The 6380-nt window shown below is 42.0% G+C and overlaps 1 non-coding gene across 1 annotated transcript; it reads left to right on the top strand.

The window, feature by feature from the left end:
- The first annotated feature begins 5897 nt into the window (after positions 1–5897).
- LOC126940945 (U6 spliceosomal RNA) lies at positions 5898–6002 on the top strand. Its single transcript, XR_007721003.1, has one exon. It is a non-coding gene; the product is annotated as a U6 spliceosomal RNA (small nuclear RNA).
- The last annotated feature ends 378 nt before the right edge of the window (positions 6003–6380 follow it).

The following is a 6380-nucleotide window of genomic DNA, read 5'->3' as shown; positions in this document are numbered from 1 at the left end:
ATCTGGCCACTGTACTCCAGCCTGGGTGACAGAGCAAGACTCTGTCTCAAAAATAAATTAATTAATTAAAAAATTAAAAATAAAAAAATAAAAATAGAGCTTGGAAAGTAAAAAGGACTAGCCAGTCAAGGTGGCTCATGCCTATAATTCCAGCACTTTGGGAGGCCAAGGCAGGTGGATCACCTGAGGTCAGGAGTTTGAGACCAGCCTGGCCAACATGGTGAAACCCCATGTCTACTAAAAATACAAAAATTAGCCTGGCATGGTGGTGCGCACCTGTAATCCCAGCTATTCAGGAGGCTGAGGCAGGAAAATTTCTTGAACCCAGGAGGCAGAGACTGCAGTGAGCTGAAATTGTGAGATGAGGCTGCACTCCAGCCTGGGCAACAGAGTGAGACTGTCTCAAAAAAAAAAAAAAAAAAAAAAAAAAGATAAAAATGAAAGTAAAAAGGACAAATGCTAATAAAGTAAGAAGTCCATAAAGAAAGCTTCAAAAGAGATGTGTCCAAGAAGATGAAACTGATAGAACTGCCTGATGAGCTTGAATATATAATATTAAGAAGGAAGTTTAAGGATCGTTAAAGAAAAAATAAAACAGAAAAGAAGGGTAATTAAAGAATGAAGAATAGGACAATTATGTACTTCAATGAATTTTTTAAATGGTTCAAGAAAGCAAAAATAATCATAGTATACCACATAGCTCAGGTGTAAATAATATTCACACAGTCATAAAGTCATAATCTGATAAGTGCTGAAGATTTATCTAAACCAAATTATGATACTCTATGTAGGAGGGATGGGGGATGGTGTGTGGGTGCGTGTGTATTTGAGACTAGTCAGGGGCTGGACATGGTGGCTCACATCTGTACTCCCAGCACTTTGGGAGGACAAGGTAGGAGGATCACTTGAGCCCAGGAGCCCAAAACCAGCCTGGGCAATATAGTGAGACCTCATCTGTACAAAAAAAAAAAATTATAAAAAGAGAAAAAGAGAATATTACTAAAGAGCTAAATTCTCATCTTCCATATCAGGAAGTAAGTAGACAATATCTTAACTGAAAAATCTTGATATAGCACTATAAGTAATAAGCAGTTGCTTAGTGACGTGGCTATAATTCTCAAAAGCAACAGCTAAAAGTTTGAAAGAAGATGCTTCTAAAGAACCTAAAAATGGAGAAAAGAGGCAGGCAGGTGAGAACTGATTTTCATACTTCTTACAGGATTATTTAACTCTTTAAACCATGAGCATTAATAACTCTAATAAAAATAAAATGTTGGCCGGGCACGGTGGCTCAAGCCTGTAATCCCAGCACTTTGGGAGGCCGAGACGGGCAGATCACGAGGTCAGGAGATCGAGATCAGCCTGGCTAACACGGTGAAACCCCGTCTCTACTAAAAATACAAAAAAGTAGCCAGGCGAGGTGGCGGGCGCCTGTAGTCCCAGCTATTTGGGAGGCTGAGGCAGGAGAATGGCGTAAACCTGGGAGGCAGAGCTTGTAGTGAGCTGAGATCTGGCCACTGCACTCCAGCCTGGGTGACAGAGCCAGACTCTGTCTCAAAAAAAATAAAAAAATAAAATAAAATAAAATAAAATGTTTTAAATTAAGGTGGATTTTCATCTTTTATACAAGGAAAAGTAAATGAAAGTCTGACGGCCTAAGAGGAGAAAAAAATTATCATAAACTGGGAGGTGTCTGAAAGTGAGCAAGTAAGGGAAAGACCATTTTAACTTGAAGAATGCATGTTTCAAAGCTGGTAGACTTATCCTTTCCTCAGATATCATCCAAAGTCAACAAGAAAAACAAGAAGCAACAAAAACTTCTTCACCAGTGAAACCGATACACATCTATAGCCCCAAACAGTAAAATGCAAAGACCCAGCGCTCATGGAGAAGCAGTAATTAGCACGGCCCAGAGCGGGAAGTGAAACCTAAGAGCCTAGACTAGAAGCTAGTATGTTGGTCCTCAGGCTCAAGAGTTAGAAGAATCAGATACTGAAGATGGTGACAGAGCAGGGGTTGCTGAAAAGAGAGGGCTTCACTGAAAGTCTACACAAAGAGCATTTGGACTCCAGACCCCAACTCTCCCCTCTGCACTCAAGGGTCTACCCTCCCCACCTTCACAAGAGGCAGGAGGTTTATTCTCTGGAGCCACTGAACCAAGCTTGAGATGCCTAATCGTTAGGCAGTAGGCACTGTGTTGGGCACAGCTCAGGTGCTGAAAGCAAAGTAGAGGCATGAAGTAAAACTCTGTGTACAGAACCACATGATACTGGGCCTGGCCCAGTGGCTCGTGCCTGTAATCCCAGCACTTTGGGAGGCCGAGGTCGGGGAATCACCTGAGGCCAGAAGTTCAAGAGCAGCCTGGCCAACATGGTGGAACCCCATCTTTACTAAAAATACAAAAATTAGCCAAACATGGTGGTACGTGCCTATAATCCCAGCTACTCAGGAGGCTGAGGCAGGGGAATCACTTGAATCCAGGAGGCGGAGGTTGCAGTGAGCCAAGATCACGCCACTGCACTCTGTACAACAGAGCAAGACTCAGTCTCAAAACAAAAAAAGAACCACATGATCCCAGCCCAGCTCCAAGGATGTCTGCAAACCTCTATGAAAACCTCTACTCCCTTCAAAAAGGAGCACCCAGGAACAGTAAGCGCTGTGAACACCCTTCCTACGGAGCCCAGGAAACAGTCAACATCTCGGTGGCAACTATGATGCCCCAAAGACCAGAGGCCCATTCCCAAACATTTTAGACCGCCTACATTAGCCCCTTGTGTCCCCACCCCAACAAATGACACATTGCGTTTCCTAACAAGAGGTGGGTGGGTTCCCTGGCCATTTTTCATCTTGTTTAGAAAAAAACAACACAGATGTATATTTTTCTCACATCCAAGCATTGTGGCTGTCACACTTGTCTTTGTTCAAACTATTTCTTCTGCCACAAGTGCCCTCCAGCCCCTCATCTTCCTGGTAAAATCTTCATTCCAAGAACATCCAGAAGGTTGTCTTCTTTCTCTAGTTTTCCTTTTTTCTCTTCCACTTGGCAGAATTAATTACTCTTGTATGTTTATTCCCATAGCTCTTTCAGCTTACCTTCAAGACAGCATTTTGTTCTACTGTACCCTTGTCATTACCTTGGGTGTGTGTATCTGTACTGGATTATGAACTCCTTGGTGGAAAAAAAAAAACAAAAAACAAAAAGCAATGTGTCCTATCCTTCATTGAATCGCCAATATCTCCAATCTCTTGGATCAAAGTCTGATAAGAATCAGCTAGTGCCATCAAAGGACTAGCTATCATCTTCAGGAATTCCACAAAGCCTGAGGAGGTGCCTATGTATTGGGAAAAATTAGCATAGTATACTCCGTGTAAGAATGCAACATGAAATATATTTATTACTTTTATGTAATAAAAAGCATGAAAGTTTCTTTTTTTTGAGACAGAGTTTTGCTCTTGTCGCCCAGGCTGGAGTGATAGGGCACGATCTCAGCTCACTGCAACCTCTGCCTCCTGGGTTCAAGCAATTCTCCTGCCTCAGCCTCCCGAGTAGCTGAGACTACAGACACAAGCTGCCATGCCTGGCTAATTTTTGTACTTTTAGTAGAGACAGGGTTTCACCATGTTGGCCAGTCTGATCTCAAACTCCTGACCTCAAGTGATCCACCTGCCTTGGCCTCCCAAAGTGCTGGGATTACAGGCGTGAGCCACCGTGCCCAGCCTGAAAGTTTCTTTAAGCTAGAAATAAGACCCTAGAAATATATGTACCCATGAGCTTCACTTCCATTCTTGGGGAAAAAATCACCGCCCAATCAATTCAGTAAACACTTTCAGAAAGCTTGGTCCTGAATAGTAAACAGCATGGTTCTTAATAACTAACCCATTTGGATCATCTAGTTCCCCACATCAGAGGGACAGTTTTGGGAGAATAAGAAGAAGGGGAATTTAACAAAGCCCTTGCCAGCATCTTAGAAAGTACAGGACATGCTTGTAACCACGTGCTGGTTGTCTGACTACACAAGGAAGGCCTGGAAGAAGAGCTCTCTAGGACTTTCTCTATGGCCTATGCTCTAGGCCTTATTGTTAATAGCAGCAACTACTCTTAGTGTGTTTAGCCCTGGAGGATCACAGCAGACGCCAATGAGAAACATCCCACTTGATATTGCCACAGTCCAGAGCAGTTGGACCCTTTCAAACAATTGTCTTTGACAATGAGCTCACCATCAAAAATCTTAACACCAGAGGAAACCAACGTCCTTCCTGAGAGGGATGCATTAAATACACAGAAAGGAAGAATTTATAGTACAGGAAGTAGGAGTAACAGAACAATCTGAAAGGGACTTTAAAATAAGTTTGGAGCTGGGCAAGGTAGCAAGAAGCTGTAGTCCCAACTACTGGGAGGCTGAGGCAGGAGGATTGCTAGAGCCCAGAAGTGCAAATTCAGCCTGGACAACATAGCAAGACCCTGTCTCAATTTTTAAAAGAATACAAAGGCATGCAGTGAAAACAGTATTACATCATCCTGGACAAATCACTTTAAATGATATTAATAACTTTGTTTGAAATGTGTATACAGCTTGAGAAAGAATAGAATCTACAAGGCAAGAACAGGACATTATTTTTTAAATTATCTCCATATTTTTAAATGAGCTAAATGAAATAGTAGAGATGAAAATATTGAAGCTGGGCACAGTGGCTCACACCTATAATCCCAACACTTTGCATGGCCAAGGTGGGAGGATCATGAGGTCAGGAGTTTGAGACCAGCCTAACCAACACGGGGAAACCCTGTCTCTCCTAAAAATACAAACATTAGCCAAGCGTGGTGGTGCATGCCTGTAATTCCAGCTACTTGGGAAGCTGAGACAGGAGAAGCACTTGAACTCAGGAGGCAGAGGTTACAGTGAACCAAGATTGCTCCAGGCCAGGTGACAGAGTGAGACTCTGTCTCAAAAAAAAAAAAAGGAAAGAAAAAAGAAAGGAAAATATAATCACTTGGATTTTCAATAGGTAGAACACTATTCTAGGGCCTGGTAGAAAGTATAGCTTTTAGACTCCATGTATATTCAGCTTATTTTATTTTATTTTTGAGACAGGTTCTTGACCTGTCACCCAGGCTGGAGTTCAGTGGCACAATCATGGCTCACTAGAGCTTCAACCTCTTGGGCTCAAGCAATTCTCCCATCTCAGCCTCCCATGCAGCTGGGACTACAGGCACGAGCCACCCTAGTGTCATATTCAGCTAATTTTTCTTTTTCTTCTGCTGAGATGAAGTCTCACTTTGTCTCGAACTCTTGGTCTTGAACTCCTGGGCTCAAGCCAACCTCCCGCCTCAGCCTCCCAAAGTGCTGGGATTACAGGCATAAGTCACCACACCCAGACCCTGCATTCACTTTCAAAGAGTCTTTAACAGAGTTCTCCAGCCTGGATTCCTCACTAGGGTTCCTTCTCATACACCATTACCAAAAAAGTGTTGCATGCTACCATGTGACCGGCATTAAGCTGGAAAGGAGGGGAGTGGTAAGAAAAATGAAGGCCAGTCTCTGCCCTTGAAGAATTTACTGCTTAGTAAGAAAGTGATTTCTGTGAGAGACGTACAATAATAGAATATACTCTAATGATGAAACCTGTCATTGTAACAGTTACCACGTGCCCAGCTCTATATAAAATGCCCACCCTATTGCATTTTGTAATCCTCATAACACTGTAAGATCAGTATCATCATCCCCATTTTACCATGGAGAAAACAGGTGCTCAGAAAGTTACAGTAACTTTCTCAGGTCAAACGAGTAGTAAATTTTAGAGTTAGAATTTCAACCCATGTCTTCTGACCCCAGCACCACCCACCCACCTCCTCTTTTTTTGCTACACTTGGCTGCGTTTGCACAAAATGCTTTCAGGGACTCGCTTCAACAGCACATCTACTCAAATTGGAACAATACAGAGATTAAGCATGACCCCTGCACAAGGATGACACGCAAATTCATGAAGCGTTCCTTAAAAAGAAAACAAAAAGTAAAGATGCTTTCAGAGCTTGCAGGAAGGAGAAATGGTTTGACCTCATAAAAGTGTCCGTCTTCCTCTTAATAGGAACCTTTTTTTTCTACACCATAATAAAACAATCATCACTCCGAGCATAATGTTTTGTCTAAAAAGTCAATAAATTATACATAAGTCATGGTTCCAACTTACAAGGAGCTTCTACTTTAGATAGAAAGTGAAGGGAAAACTATATCATGTGTAAATATTATAATATGTAAATAATATATGTGTAATGTATAAAAATGAATGCTAGGAAGAACAGTAAAGATAGTCAAATAGTCAAAGAAAGCAGCATGAAGGAAAGGATAAGAGAAGAAAAGCAAAGGAGTCAAAGAAGAATA

Source organism: Macaca thibetana, chromosome 17 (genome assembly GCF_024542745.1).
Source record: "Macaca thibetana thibetana isolate TM-01 chromosome 17, ASM2454274v1, whole genome shotgun sequence".
Classification (NCBI taxonomy): Eukaryota; Metazoa; Chordata; class Mammalia; order Primates; family Cercopithecidae; genus Macaca; species Macaca thibetana.
This window is presented reverse-complemented; position numbering and strand designations above follow the sequence as displayed.